We start from the raw sequence: 17,411 nt of genomic DNA on the forward strand, positions 1-17,411 counted from the left end.
CCAGGACAAAGGACAATTAACCCATGTGTATAAAACTAAAATCAACACGTCAAACATCATGATTACGGAAGTTTAAATAAGCATAATTCTTTTATTTCATATTTAATTTCCTTTATTTTATATTTAATTGCACTTTTAATTATCGCACTTTTATTTATTGTTATTGTATTTAATTGCACTTTTAATTAATTGTACTTTTTAATTATCGCAAGTTTATTTTATCGCACTTTTATTTATCGCAATTTCATTATCGTTATTTACTTTACGCTTTAAATTAAGTCTTTTATTTATTTAATATTTTACATTAGGTTTTAACTGCGACTAAAGTTTTAAATCGACAAACCGGTCATTAAACGGTAAAAACCCCCCCTTTTTAATAAAAATATTACTTATATATATTTGTATTTTTGTATAAACTAAAACTAATATAGCGTTAAGCTTTGTTTAAAGATTCCCTGTGGAACGAACCGGACTTACTAAAAACTACGCCACTGTACGATTAGGTACACTGCCTATAAGTGTTGTAGCAAGGTTTAGGTATATCTATTCTTTAAATAAATAAATATCTTGTGTAAAATTGTATCGTATTTAATAGTTTTTCCTAGTAAAATATAAGCTATTTCATACACACCTCGCATAACATCAATCTCGTACCAGGAGCCGCACCTGTAGCCCGATCCCCATATAGACTTGCACCTTCAGAAATGCAAGAATTACAAGACCAGTTGCAAGAATTATCGGACCGTGGATTTATTCGTCCTAGTTTTTCACCTTGGGGTGCTCCTATTCCGTTCGTCAAGAAGAAGGATGGATCTATGAGAATGTGCATAGATTACCGAGAATTAAACAAATTAACGATCAAGAATCGGTACCCATTACCGAGGATTGATGATTTGTTTGATCAATTTCAAGGATCAAGTATTTATTCCAAGATTGATCTACGCTCCGGATATCATCAGCTGAGAGTGAAGGAAGAAGATGTTCCTAAAACCGAGTTCAGAACCCGTTACGGTCACTATGAGTTTCTAGTCATGCTTTTTGGATTAACTAATGCTCCAACAGTATTCATAGATCTAATGAATCGCATCTGTAGACCATATTTAGACAAATTTGTCATTGTTTTTATCGACGACATATTGATTTACTCGAAGAACAAGGAAAAACATGATCAACACTTAAGACTGGTACTAGAGATACTCAAGAAAGAAGAATTGTACGCAAAATTTTCAAAGTGTGATTTCTGATTACAAGAAGTACAATTTTTGGGCTATGTTGTCAGTAAACATGGAATTAAAGTTGACCCTGCCAAGATCGAAGCCATTAGTAAATGGGAAACACCGAAGACTCCAACACAAATTCGCCAATTCTTAGGTCTTGCTGGTTACTACCGAAGATTCATTCAAGATTTCTCTAGAATTGCCAAACCCTTAACTGCATTGACTCAAAAGGGAAAGTAGTATGATTGGTCCACAGAACAGGAATCCTCATTCCAGTTATTAAAGAAGAAGTTAACGTCTGCACCCATTTTGTCATTACCAGAAGGAAATGATGATTTCGTGATCTATTGTGACGCTTCGCGCCAAGGTTTAGGATGTGTATTAATGCAACGCACAAAAGTTATCGCATATGCCTCACGACAACTAAAAATTCATGAAAAGAACTATACGACGCACGATTTGGAACTTGGAGCAGTAGTTTTTGCACTCAAAATATGGAGACACTATCTATATGGCACCAAGTGTATAGTGTACACCGACCATAAGAGTCTTCAGCATATTTTTGATCAAAAACAACTCAATATGAGGCAACGTCGCTGGGTAGAGTTGTTAAACGATTACGATTGTGAAATCCGTTACCACCCCGGAAAGGCTAATGTTGTAGCTGATGCCCTAAGTCGGAAAGAAAGAGTAAAACCTCTTAGGGTCCGAGCTTTGAATATTACAATTCGTACTGATCTCACAAAGCAAATTCAAGCAGCACAGTTAGAGGCTTTAGAAGAAGAAAATGAAAAAGGCGAAATGAGCAGAGGGTTAGAAAAACAGCTTGAAGTAAAAGCCGATGGAACCCTGTATTTTGCTGGTAGAATATGGGTACCAAGACATGGTAACCTAAGGCAACTAGTACTAGATGAAGCACACAAAACGAGGTACTCAATTCACCCAGGAAATGAGAAAATGTACCACGATCTCAAGAAGTTCTATTGGTGGCCTAATATGAAGACAGAAATTGCTACTTATGTAAGCAAATGTTTGACGTGTGCAAAGGTCAAAGCTGAGCACCAAAAGCCGTCAGGATTACTGCAACAACCAGAAATTCCGCAGTGGAAATGGGAAAGAATAACCATGGATTTCATTACGAAATTGCCAAGGACTGCAAGTAGTCATGATACTATTTGGGTGATAGTTGATCGTCTAACTAAATCAGCTCACTTTCTACCAATAAAGGAGACAGACAGTATGGAGAAATTAGCACGCCTATATTTGAAGGAAGTAGTTTCCAGGCATGGTGTACCCATCTCTATCATATCTGATCGCGACATCCGATTCACATCACGTTTTTGGCAGTCATTACAAAAAGCATTGGGAACTCGATTAGATATGAGCACCGCTTATCACCCACAGACAGATGGTCAAAGTGAAAGAACAATACAAACATTGGAAGACATGTTACAGGCATGCGTGATTGACTTTGGAACCAGTTGGGATCGACACTTACCGTTGGCAGAATTTTCATACAATAACAGCTATCATACGAGCATCAACGTAGCGCCATTTGAAGCACTTTACGGTAGAAAGTTCAGATCTCCTATCTGTTGGAGTGAAGTAGGAGAAAGACAACTTACTGGACTAGAAATTATTCATGAAACCACCGACAAGATCATTCAAATACAACAACGATTGAAAACGGCCATGAGTCGCCAAAAGAGTTATGCTGATGTAAGAAGAAAACCGCTAGAATTTCAAGTGGGCGACAAAGTCATGTTGAAAGTGTCACCCCGGAAAGGCGTTGTACGATTCGGTAAACGAGGAAAGCTAAGTCCTAGGTACGTAGGACCCTTTGAAATCACCGAAAGAATTGGAGTAGTTGCTTATCGATTAAAGCTACCGCAAGAACTTAGTAGTGTTCACAACAAATTTCATGTGTCAAATTTAAAGAAATGTTTAGCTGAAGAGGATGTCGTAATTCCTCTTGACGAAATACGAATCAATGATAAACTCCATTTTATCGAAGAACCTGTTGAAATCATGGACCGTGAGGTCAAACAATTAAAACAAAGCAAAATACCGATAGTTAGAGTTCGTTGGAACGCAAGACGAGGACCCGAGTTTACTTGGGAACGTGAAGATCAAATGAAGAAAAATTATCCACATTTGTTCACTGATATCGCTCATGAAACAGGTACTACTCAAAATTTCGGGATGAAATTTTCTTTAACGGGGAGGTACTGTGATGACCCGAAAAATTTCGACTTATTTAAACCAATTCTCTATACAATTTTTTTATTTTGACACATTAAACAAAGTCTGTTAGATTGAGTCTCAAAAATTTTAGAACTGTTTCATATATACAATTACCTTTGACTACTATCGGCGATTCATAAATAATTATATGTATGTATATATATATATATGATGTTAAAGCGAAGGGGTATAAAACACTATTAATTTTTACAAGGAATACTATTAAATACGATACAATTTTACACAAGATATTTATTTATTTATAGAATGGATATACCTAAACCTTGCTACAACACTTATAGGCAGTGTACCTAATCGTACAGTAGTGTAGTTTTTAGTAACTCCGGTTCGTCCACAGGGAACTCGCCAAGTTTAACGCTATATTTTTTAACTTATAATTGTAAAAATACACAAATAGATATAAGTAGTATTATTATTATAAAAGGGGGTTTTTACCGTTTAATGACCGGTTTGTCGATTTTTAAAACTTTAGTCGCAGTTAAAACCTAATGTAAAATATTAAAAAAAATACAACTTAATTTAAAGCGTAAAGTAAATAATGATAATGAAATTACGATAAATAAAAGTGCGATAAAATAAAATTGCGATAATTAAAGAGTACGATAATTAAAAGTGCAATTAAATACAATGACAATAAATAAAAGTGCGATAATTAAAAGTGCAATTAAATATGAAATAAAAGAATTATGCTTATTTAAACTTCCATAATCATGATGTTTGACGTGTTGATTTTTAGTTTATTCTCATGGGTTAATTGTTCTTTGTCCTGGATTATTCAATATGTCCATACGGATTTGTCCATAATAGTCCATCAGTCATAATAATAAAATGCGGAAGTCTTCGTCAAATTATTCTTATTCCCGAAGTCAAATATTCCAACTAATTGGGGATTCGAATTGTAACAATGTCTTAATACTTTGTTTAATGAATACACTAGGTTATCGACTGCGTGTAAACCAAGGTTTTACTAATTTGTTAACAATTACACCAATTACCCTTGAATGTAATCCACCCCTGTTTCAACAAGTCTATTAACTATTAATCCAGTTCTGTGTCCGGTAAAATGAATAATTATTGGTATTTATAGATATCTCGCCCACCGTACCCAGTCAAGCGTATGTGGTTATATATAAATACGTCAAATTATAAGTCTATATATTAAATTAACGAGGTATCGTTTAGTTAATATAAAACCCATTAATAGCCCATAGTCTAATTTCCACAAGTGTCGTTCTTTTATCCAAACCCCAATTATGGTACAAAGCCCAATTACCCAATTTTAATATTTAGCCCAACATCACGATTATTTCGGTATTAAATAAGCATAATAATAACTTAGCTACGAGACATTAAATTAAAAAGTTTGAACATAACTTACAATGATTAAAATAGCGTAGCGTTACACGGACAGAATTTCGACTTACACCCTTACAACATTCGCTAACATACCCTTATTATTAGAATTAAAATTAAAATTAAAATTAAAATAATATATATATATATATATATATATATGTATATATATATATATATATATATATATATATATATATATATATATATATATATATATATATATATATATATATATATATATATAATGTATGTATGTATACGAGTGATGGAAGAGAAAAAGATGGATATATTTTGGCCAAAACACGTTGAATTTATAGGACCTGGGCTGGATTTTTCAGCCATGCGATCGCATGGAATTAACTCTTCCAGGCCATGCGATCGCATGGCCAACTGAGGAAGTTCACATGTCTTTGTTTTCTAGTTTGCCGACGGTTTAATAAATAAATATAATATATAAATAATTTTAAGAATTATTTAAATATTATATTATATTTATGTGCATAGTTGACTTGTAATTTTTAGTCCGTTGCGTCGAGCGTTGAGAGTTGACTCTGGTCCCGGTTCCGGATTTTCGAACGTCCTTGCGTACAATTTAATATCTTGTATTTTGCGTTTTGCGTCTTGTACTCTTGTAATTTTGAGACGTTTCTCACCAATAATTTGAACCTCTTTAATTGTACTTTGTACTTTTGAGCTTTTTCGTCGTTTGCGTCTTCAATTCGTCGAATTTGTCTTTTGTCTTCACCTTTTATTATTTAAACGAATATCACTTGTAAATAGAACACTTGCAACTAAAAGCTTGTCTTTCTTGAGGCATAATGCTATGAAATATATGTTCGTTTTTAGCATTATCAAATATTTCCACACTTGAGCGTTGCTTGTCCTCAAGCAATATAGTCTTGAAATAAAAATACTAGAATCACTTCTTTATTCTTCACACTTTGTACATCAGTGATTTCTATATGGCGGTATGAACAATGGTAGTAACGATGTGGTTTACAGTCCCACATGACTATAAAAATTTAGATCCTTTAGGAAATTGGATCTTTATGAAAATATTTGATCTTTTTGAAAATTAAATCTACCTTTTACCCTAGATAAGTTTTCCGGAATAACCCTACACCGGTGTTTGCAAATTGTTTTTGTGGGTTAGGTGGGTTTCAGATTTGAAAATTTTAGCTCAAAACTTATGGTTTTGTGTTACCCACTTGTTAACCTTGTATTGGGAAAGCAACACGTCCAGTATACTTGCTCCGTATATTACCTTTCGGTAAACTACCGTCCGGTTGTAAAGGAAAGCGTTGAACAAGTAACTGTTAAGGAAATGTCCCCTGACATGCTTTTAATTATGGTCTATAACGTGTCGGATGCAATTACTATCCTTTGTAGGAGCAATAGTAAAGCTCACCCTATAGTTTTTTGGTCTGGCACAAGGTCCTGTCTTCCATGCTATGCAATCACCGTTCTTATGGTTGACACCCGATTTGGTTCAGGTGACCTAATGAATTCCAGGTGAATTCCTAGGATTTTACGTTCAATGGTAATGAACGCATTAAAAATGGGTTTTCGGAAAACAAATCGGTTTGTAATTTTGATCAAAATATTTTCTCGTTCAAGCTCGAGTTTAGATATCATCGAATTCCATGAGTTTGTAATTCTCAATTGAAAGGATCCGTTCATATACATTATAAACGATTCACAATAGTTGATTACATCGCGAGGTATTTGACCTCTATATGATACGTTTTACAAACATTGCATTCGTTTTTAAAAGACAAACTTTCTTTACATCAAAAATTGACGGCATGCATACCATTTCATATTACATCCAACTATAATTGACTTAATATTAATCTTGATGAACTCAATGACTCGAATGCAACGTCTTTCAAAGTATGTCATGAATAACTCCAAGTAATATCCTTAAAATGAGCTAATGCACAGCGGAAGATTTCTTTAATACCTGAGAATAAACATGCTTTAAAGTGTCAACCAAAAGGTTGGTAAGTTCATTAGTTTATCATAATCAATCATTTCCGTAACAGTAATAGACCACAAGATTTCAGTTTCTATAAATATCCGTACACTCGCGAGTGTATAAAAGCATTCTATAAGTTGTAGGCACCCGATAACAAGCCTTAACGTTCATGTTTTACCCTCTGAAGTACACCAGATCAGGTGTGTTTAAAATAACCTCGAAGTACTAAAGCATCCCATAGTCAGGATGGGGTTTGTCAGGCCCAATAGATCTATCTTTAGGATTCGCGCCTACCGTACATAGACAAGTAGTTTAATGTTACCAAGCTAAAGGTATATTTCTGGTTTAAACCCACATAGAATTAGTTTTAGTACTTGTGCCTATTTTGTAAAATATTTATAAAACAGCGCATGTATTCTCAGCCCAAAAATATATATAAAAAGGGAGTAATGAAACTCACCATACTGTATTTCGTAGTAAAAACATATATAACGTCATTTAACAAGTGCAAGGTTGGCCTCGGATTCACGAACCTATATTAATTATATATATTTATATGTTGGTCAATATTTGTCTAACAATTTTTGGTCAAGTCATAGTGTACCACAATCCTAATGCTCGAGACTAATATGCAAAAGTCAACAAAAGTCAACTTAACCCAAAATGACTTCTAAAATTTATACGTGTTTATTATATAACTTAACTATAGTCATTTTATATATTTAAATATATTTATTAGATTTTATAATAATAAAAGTCATTTATTAATAAAAATTTATATTAACGTTTATATATGATAAAATATACTTTTATATATCTTAAGTAGTAAAATTTATAAAGTTCACTTAATATCGTAAAACTATAGTGGTAAGTATTATTAATGTAATTATATTACTCGTGGTGAAAAATATCTTTGTATCCCCTATTTATTTGATAAAATAATATTGATCATAATAATAATAAGTAAAAGTTGTATTATTTTGTAATAATAATTATTATTATTCTATAAAAAAATAACAATATTTATATTTACTAAAAATGTTATTATGATAAAATGATAATACTAACATAATAGTAATAATGATATTTTATAATAACAATGATATTTCTATTAAAATAATAACGACGATAGTAATAATAATCATTTTAACAATAATACTAAAATTCAGTTGACTATAACTTCTAATCCGTTCATCGAAACCATTCGATATCTAAATGAAAAGTTCTTAATTTTTCGCTAGCTTTCCAATGACATGCATATCATATACCCTATCTCAATAGCATATGTATCTAATTCAGGATTCAACAAACCTATCTAAGGACAATATCGAATGTACAAGCATGCATAATCCTATATACTCGAGCACTAGTCAGGGATACACTATTGAAATATAAAAGTTAAGTTATGAGTGCTCACGTATCAATATTGAGATTCAATATTGCAGGAAAGTACGTAGACGAAACGAAAATGATAAACGTTAGGTTGACCTCACGAGCAATACCCTCGATCAATACCCATAACCTCCATAGCTATAACCCATAATTTCCTTAGCTCTATCCCGTTTGAAAACTTATTTTAAAATCGTCTGAATATAACTCCGTCGTAGTATTTTATGTATACTAATAATATCTTGAAATAATACAAAGAAAATATATATGTGTAATTCGATTGAGAGAGTTTAGAGAAATATATTTTCAAGTTTCTATGAAATAATAAAACCTATTGAATTCTATTTGTAATAGATTTTTGAATTATTAAAGTGAATTATTAAAGTATGAATTATTAAAGTGAATTATTAAAGTATGAATTATTAAAGTGAATTATTAAAGTATGAATTATTAAAGTGAATTATTAAAGTATGAATTATTAAAGTGAATTATTAAAGTGAATTATTAAAGTATGAATTATTAAAGTGAATTATTAAATTATGAATTATTAAAGTGAATTATTAAAGTATGAATTATTAAAGTGAATTATTAAAGTATCAATTATTAAAGTTAAAGTAAAGTAAAAGTAAAGTAAAGGTAAAGTTAAAGTATAGTAAAAGTATAAAACTATGTACGTATAATACGCGTATAAATATATATAATATTAATTTAAATCGTTATATATATTTGATAAAATAAAATATAAATATCGTTATTTTATCATACTAGTTAAGTAATGAGTGGTCAAAAAGAATAGATTTCTTAAATCACAGTGGACCTCATAACATAGGCCCGTAATCATATCATAATGTATCTGATAATTCAATCATTTGATATTATCTCTTAATTTTGTCAATAAATATATCGAAACAAATACGTTCATGTAAAGTATCATATATCTAATACTTTGTTAATGTTTTCAGTTAATATTATATATTATATATACATATCTATATACACATAATTGTTCGTGAATCGTCGAACACGGTCAAAGGATAATTGATTACATGAATGAAGTTCCAAACTTTTTGAGATTCAACATTACAAATTCTGCTTATCGTGTCGGAAACATATAAAGGTTAAGTTTAAATTTGGTCGGAAATTTTCGGGTCGTCACAGTACCTACCCGTTAAAGAAATTTCGTCCCGAAATTTGATCGAGGTCGTCATGGCTAACTATAAAAAATGTTTTCATGACGAATATGAGTTGATAAATAGAGTTTTATCATCATTGAGTAATATAGATAAAACAATTTGATTACACGAAGAGTATAAGTGAAGCTATCGTAAGAGAGTGAAATGAGTAAACGTATATTTATTTTAACCGATGACGTAGTTATGATTGATTTCCAGAATTCATTGGATTTAAAGAAAATCTTTGCAATAAGATTTGGTTCTTCGGCGATTAAGAAAATCATGACCTTCTTTGATTAAATGCGATAATCTGTCTCGATTTCTCTGTCTGATATTTTACTATAAATCCACCCCCTTCGTTTCTTTATTTCCACAGCTCACACCTTCTAGTCTTTCTCCCCAATTCATACTTTAAAGCATTCGTTAATATGCTTCATCCAGTATTGATTCTTGATATACTCTTGACTTTCATATCTGTCATTCTTCTTTTTCATCTACCACCGGAGGAAGTTATTTTCTTCTACCAATACCTTGGGGTTATTGTGTTTTTCATTCTCCCGTGTCTTTATATTGCTATACGCATTGATATACACGGTTTGTAATTTCAAGGTTGTTATCGGGATTTATATTCTCCATTATATTTCAGAGCTTCATGCTTTCATTTTCTCTTCCCAGCCTTAAGTCAAGCAGATAATGGTCCAAAATTCGTAGATATGAATTTTTGGATGAACATAGTTAATGTTCCAAGAAGAAAATCGTAATGGCACGATCTTAATTTGGCAACTTACCAGAATATCTGAAAATATAGAGCTATCAAGATGATATGTTCTTAATATGTTTGGAAATTGGGTAGAATGTAAGAGTCGTGTAAATAGTACATGATGACGGTATGTTCTATGAATGATCACATTCCATTAGAAACTCAGCATGACTTACTGTAATATAATCACGTTGATCAAGTGTCATTATATTATACTAACTTATGTTTCAGTTCCCAACACTGCTTTAAAAACATTGCTATTTTAAATTCGAATTTTTTTTTTTCTTCAGAATTTAGAAACTAACACAGTTTCTTTTTATGTTGTAACGCAGATATTGCGAAGAGATAAAAGATTTCGGATAAGAATAGTTGTGAAAATATCTTCAGGAATATCGAAGATATTTATAATAAAAGATACGATAATATCTTAGAATTCTTAACATAGATGGATGATGAAGAAGATTTGTCTGTGAAGGTTTAGAATAAGAAGTAAGGTGTTTGCTAACGATTTCAGTAGACACTGAAACATTTGGATCCTTTGAAGGAAGGTTTAGCCTTTGTGATTTGTCCACAGCCTCCTTCATGGTCTGCTCAATCCATTTTCCAGTTTCAAACCTTCTCTTTTTCTCAGCTTTACCACCATACTATTCTTTATCATCAAACTTTTGACTGTTAAAGTCGTTTTCAGTTTTTGCTGCTTCATCAGCATTTTTCCAATTTCGGAGAACTAGTTCATAGTTTGGGATGTTTTTCAGAAAATTCACATTCGAAGTATGTAAGTCTAGGAGATAGACGTTATATGTATACATATAACTTTTAACGTAAAATTGTCGCGAAATTCAAAATACTAATTGCTAATTCCCAGTAGTTGGTGTGACAATTATTGTTACAGGATGTAGGTGAGTACATGATGGAGTTTTAATGAATAAGTATAGTGGATTTTCGGAGAGGCTTAAGTCGAAGGTTAATGAAGTTGTTGATAAGTTTACTGCTAATGTGACGAGATATGAAAGGTTCCCCGGTAACCATGATGAAGGGTTTATTCGTATAAACAAATGAAGGTGATTTGCTGGAGCTGTGACAAAACTGTCTATTTTGGAAAGAGATTGAAAAATTATATTTGGTAATAAATATCAAAGGATCTGACATGGATACATGTTAAACTATAACTTTGGTTTCGAGAGCTTTTCAGGTGCATGACAGTGGGTAATGTGTGGTTGGATAATCATCTCGCATGTCTTTAGGAATTTTGAAGTGTTTGAACAGATATTGTAATTGTTAATATACATATGATGTTCTAAGATTTTGAATGATACAAATATTTTTGTGAGTTCCATGAATAGAAATGAGGTTCTAGGACAGTTTTGAAGTCAAAGTACAGTTTTGAAAGATGTAGGAATCTAAGAGTGATGATTTCGGTTATATCTTGAATCGAATTCTGAGATTTTAAAATCAGAATATGTAATTAGATTTTGAATGAGTATGGTTGTTTTGATTTCTATAAAAGAATGTATATTGTTGTGAAAGTAGGGAGTATAATGGATGACTTGCTGAATCAGATTCGAAGAATGTAACATATTAATTGTGAATTTATATATCTCTCGGGTATTACCTACCTGTTAAAAAAAAAATTCACAATTAATATTTTGTACAAAAGAATTTTATTACAGTCTTTATGGAAATATATATGTGTATATTTCTTCAGATGTAATATAGATTTAATGAGTTAATATTAAATTAAACTCATTTGATTTATGGTTAAGGCTAGGATAGATAATTTCTAAACTTTAGAAATTACATAATCGCCGTAGAATGTTTCCCCAATGAAGTTATGAATCAATACTTAATCGTTGTGGTATTCCTTGGTATCTACATCGCGTATGACGTCGATGCTCGTGGGACAGATTGTGAAGTTGAGGTTTGCGATGCGGTTGTTGTTGGTGGTGGTAATGGTACTGTTGATGTTGTTGATGGTGGTACTGGTTATGCTGTTGGTGCTGCTGCTGGTGTTTGTAACCTTTGCACCATATTCTCCAAAGCCACTACCCGAGCGCGAAGCTCGTTGACTTCTTCTATTACACCGGGGTGATTGTCGGTTCGGACGAGCGGATAAATAAGATCTAGAATTTGGTGTAGTATATAATCATGACGAGATACTCTGGAAATGAGAGAGAAAATGGTGTTTCGGACAGGTTCGCCAGTAAGTGCTTCAGGTTCATTGCCAAGAGGGCAATGTGGTGGATGAAAGGGATCACCTTCTTCTTGTCTCCAATGGTTAAGTAGATTACGAACCCATCCCCAATTCATCCAGAATAGATGATGGTTAATTGGTTGATCCATTCCGGTCACGCTGCTTTCGGAGCTCATGTGGAAATCCATATCGGCATAGCTGTCGGAATCCGAGGAACTCAAACTGGTTGAGGGATCCATCTTGTATGATCAGGGAAAGAATTTTTTTGTATGAAATAGATTGTAGAATTTAGATTTGGTATTCTTCAATACATAATTTACATATGTATATATAATACCAAAATCCCATAAATTACGGAGGAATCTTTGAAAGATGTCAGTCAAAGTTCACAGTAACAGATATGCTAAGATAAGAATTCGTCTATACACTATTATGCAATAAATGTAGGAAAACGCGTCTAGACTTAAGAATGATAAGCAGGTAATTTCCTAAGGGTGGTAAGTAGATGATTTCAGACTAAAAATGATAAGCAAAACTTTTGACATGCAGACACGGTCGAAGTCCAGACTTACTGATGCATCTTAACAACTATCAGTTAGACACACTAATGAAAGACCTGGTTCGCTAAGACCACCGCTCTGATACCAACTGAAAGGATCCGTTCATATACATTATAAACAATTCACAATAGTTGATTACATCGCGAGGTATTTGACCTCTATATGATACGTTTTACAAACATTGCATTCGTTTTTAAAAGACAAACTTTCTTTACATCAAAAATTGACGGCATGCATACCATTTCATATTACATCCAACTATAATTGACTTAATATTAATCTTGATGAACTCAACGACTCGAATGCAACGTCTTTCAAAGTATGTCATGAATGACTCCAAGTAATATCCTTAAAATGAGCTAATGCACAGCGGAAGATTTCTTTAATACCTGAGAATAAACATGCTTTAAAGTGTCAACCAAAAGGTTGGTGAGTTCATTAGTTTATCATAATCAATCATTTCCGTAATAGTAATACACCACAAGATTTCAGTTTCTATAAATATCCGTACACTCGCGAGCGTATAAAAGTATTCTATAAGTTGTAGGCACCCGGTAACAAACCTTAACGTTCATGTTTTACCCTCTGAAGTACACCAGATCAGGTTTGTTTAAAATAACCTCGAAGTACTAAAGCATCCCATAGTCAGGATGAGGTTTGTCAGGCCCAATAGATCTATCTTTAGGATTCGCGCCTACCGTACATAGACAAGTAGTTTAATGTTACCAAGCTAAAGATATATTTCTGGTTTAAACCCACATAGAATTAGTTTTAGTACTTGTACCTATTTTGTAAAACATTTATAAAACAACGCATGTATTCTCAGCCCAAAAATATATATAAAAAGGGAGTAATGAAACTCACCATACTGTATTTCGTAGTAAAAATACATATAACGTCATTTAACAAGTGCAAGGTTGGCCTCGGATTCACGAACCTATATTAATTATATATATTTATATGTTGGTCAATATTTGTCTAACAATTTTTGGTCAAGTCATAGTGTACCACAATCCTAATGCTCGAGACTAATATGCAAAAGTCAACAAAAGTCAACTTAACCCAAAATGACTTTTAAAATTTATACGTGTTTATTATATAACTTAACTATAGTCATTTTATATATTTAAATATATTTATTAGATTTTATAATAATAAAAGTCATTTATTAATAAAAATTTATATTAACGTTTATATATGATAAAATATACTTTTATATATCTTAAGTAGTAAAATTTATAAAGTTCACTTAATATCGTAAAACTATAGTGGTAAGTATTATTAATGTAATTATATTACGTGTGGTGAAAAATATCTTTGTATCCCCTATTCATTTGATAAAATAATATTGATCATAATAATAATAAGTAAAAGTTGTATTATTTTGTAATAATAATTATTATTATTCTATAAAAAAATAACAATATTTATATTTACTAAAAATGTTATTATGATAAAATGATAATACTAACATAATAGTAATAATGATATTTTATAATAACAATGATATTTCTATTAAAATAATAACGACGATAGTAATAATAATCATTTTAACAATAATACTAAAATTCAGTTGACTATAACTTCTAATCCGTTCATCGAAACCATTCGATATCTAAATGAAAAGTTCTTAATTTTTCGCTAGCTTTCCAATGACATGCATATCATATACCCTATCTCAGTAGCATATGTATCTAATTCAGGATTCAACAAACCTATCTAAGGACAATATCGAATGTACAAGCATGCATAATCCTATATACTCGAGCACTAGTCAGGGATACACCATTGAAATATAAAAGTTAAGTTATGAGTGCTCACGTATCAATATTGAGATTCAATATTGCAGGAAAGTACGTAGACGAAATGAAAATGATAAACGTTAGGTTGACCTCACGAGCAATACCCTCGATCAATACCCATAACCTCCATAGCTATAACCCATAATTTCCTTAGCTCTATCCCGTTTGAAAACTTATTTTAAAATCGCCTGAATATAACTCTGTCGTAGTATTTTATGTATACTAATAATATCTTGAAATAATACAAAGAAAATATATATGTGTAATTCGATTGAGAGAGTTTAGAGAAATATATTTTCAAGTTTCTATGAAATAATAAAACCTATTGAATTCTATTTATAATAGATTTTTGAATTATTAAAGTGAATTATTAAAGTATGAATTATTAAAGTGAATTATTAAAGTATGAATTATTAAAGTGAATTATTAAAGTATGAATTATTAAAGTGAATTATTAAAGTGAATTATTAAAGTATGAATTATTAAAGTGAATTATTAAAATATGAATTATTAAAGTGAATTATTAAAGTATGAATTATTAAAGTAAATTATTAAAGTTAAAGTAAAATAAAAGTAAAGTAAAGGTAAAGTTAAAGTATAGTAAAAGTATAAAACTATGTACGTATAATACGCGTATAAATATATATAATATTAATTTAAATCGTTATATATATATTTGATAAAATAAAATATAAATATCGTTATTTTATCATACTAGTTAAGTAATGAGTGGTCAAAAAGAATAGATTTCTTAAATCACAGTGGACCTCATAACATAGGCCCGTAATCATATCATAATGTATCTGATAATTCAATCATTTGATATTATCTCTTAATTCTATCAATAAATATATCGAAACAAATACGTTCATGTAAAGTATCATATATCTAATACTTTGTTAATGTTTTCAGTTAATATTATATATTGTATATACATATTTATATACACATAATTGTTCGTGAATCGTCGAACACGGTCAAAGGATAATTGATTACATGAATGTAGTTCCAAACTTTTTGAGATTCAACATTACAAATTCTGCTTATCGTGTCGGAAACATATAAAGGTTAAGTTTAAATTTGGTCGGAAATTTTCATGTCGTCACATCAATCTTTAAAATTCAATCTCAAGGATTGAGTAATATTAGGCTTAAAACCTGATTTTTGATCTTTTAAGGAGATTATCCTTTCTGGGGATCTGATTCATTAGTCTTATCAAGCTAATTTGCACGGCGCCCTCCATATTTTACGAGACAGATCCTCTCATGGTTAGGATAAGTCTGACCACTTGGCGACCCTGTTTGATGCTGAGGTCCGTGGATTTCCAGCTGATTTTCGAGAAAACTTTTTAAGGTTTTTCGTAGACTCTACAACTGGTCTGGATGACAACTTCCTGACCTAAATCAAGAAGCGCATTTCTTTTTCGGAAGACTTTACTTCCTTTTAATGATGGAATTGATTCATCGTGTAGATCCATCTTTCTTTCAAATATATTACAATTTTCCGGGTAAAATTGATTAGTTTAGTCTAAAGCAAAAGTATCTTTAATTATTTGTTACAGAAATATGTGATATATGTTTTAAATAACTTGGTAAATTTTCCCACACTTGGCTTTTATTTTCCTTTATTTGCCTTTTTATTGTCCTCTATTCCATTTTTAAATGAATTCTAACATTTTGGGTTGTTTATCAATTTATGTCCTTTCCGAGGTAACAATAATTTCGGTGTTAACACCTAGTTTTATCGTTCATAAATATGTATAAACATGATTTTGAGTTCATTTAATTGAAAATTTTGAAAAATTTTACTAGAATTGGGTAGTCAGTATATAAGACTAGGGCTGTTCTTTATTATTAGAGAGCACTAGATTCTAATACAACTACTGTGATGACCCGAAAATTTCCGACCAAATTTAAACTGAATCTTTATATGAATTTGACACGATAAGCAAAGTCTGTAATGTTAAGTCTCAAAAATTTTGAAACTGTTTCAAATATTCAATTACCCTTCGACTGCTCTCGACGATTCACGAACCACTATTTGTAAATAGATACATATATATATATATAAATATAAATATATATATATATATATATATATATATATATATATATATATTAATTCGAAATATAATTTGAAATATTATATTATTTAATTATTAGAATTAATTATGTTAAATAAAGTAATATATGATATTAATTATAACTTATAATGTATTTAGATATACAAATAAGGTACATTGAATATATATATTTGATTTCAAAATTATTTAGTAAACGTTAGTAGCACTCATTTGTCATTCAATTTATAGTAAACAAGATAAAATGAACTTATGTGATTTTTAAAATAAACGGTGATTCGAAAATGAGTTTTATAAATTTTAAGCTTATTAAAAATATATTTAGGAACTATTTATTAAGTTTTAACACTTTTATATTTTACCCTTAAATGAGAGGGACAGTTGATGTAATTTTTATTTAATAAATTAATGATCGAATTTTATACCATAATGACTAAAATAAATAAATATAGTTAATTTAAAAATATGGGATTTTTCTGAACACTTTTATCTGACACTTATTTCCAATAATGCACGATACACATTTCGTAAAAACTGTCGGTAGTATACATCCAACAAAGTGTCACGAGATGGTAACTGATTGCTACTTTTCTTTTGATTGATTCCATTGAAATCAATGAAGATAATAATAATTATTATAT

Source organism: Rutidosis leptorrhynchoides, chromosome 7, assembly GCF_046630445.1.
Source record: "Rutidosis leptorrhynchoides isolate AG116_Rl617_1_P2 chromosome 7, CSIRO_AGI_Rlap_v1, whole genome shotgun sequence".
Lineage (NCBI taxonomy): Eukaryota > Viridiplantae > Streptophyta > Magnoliopsida > Asterales > Asteraceae > Rutidosis > Rutidosis leptorrhynchoides.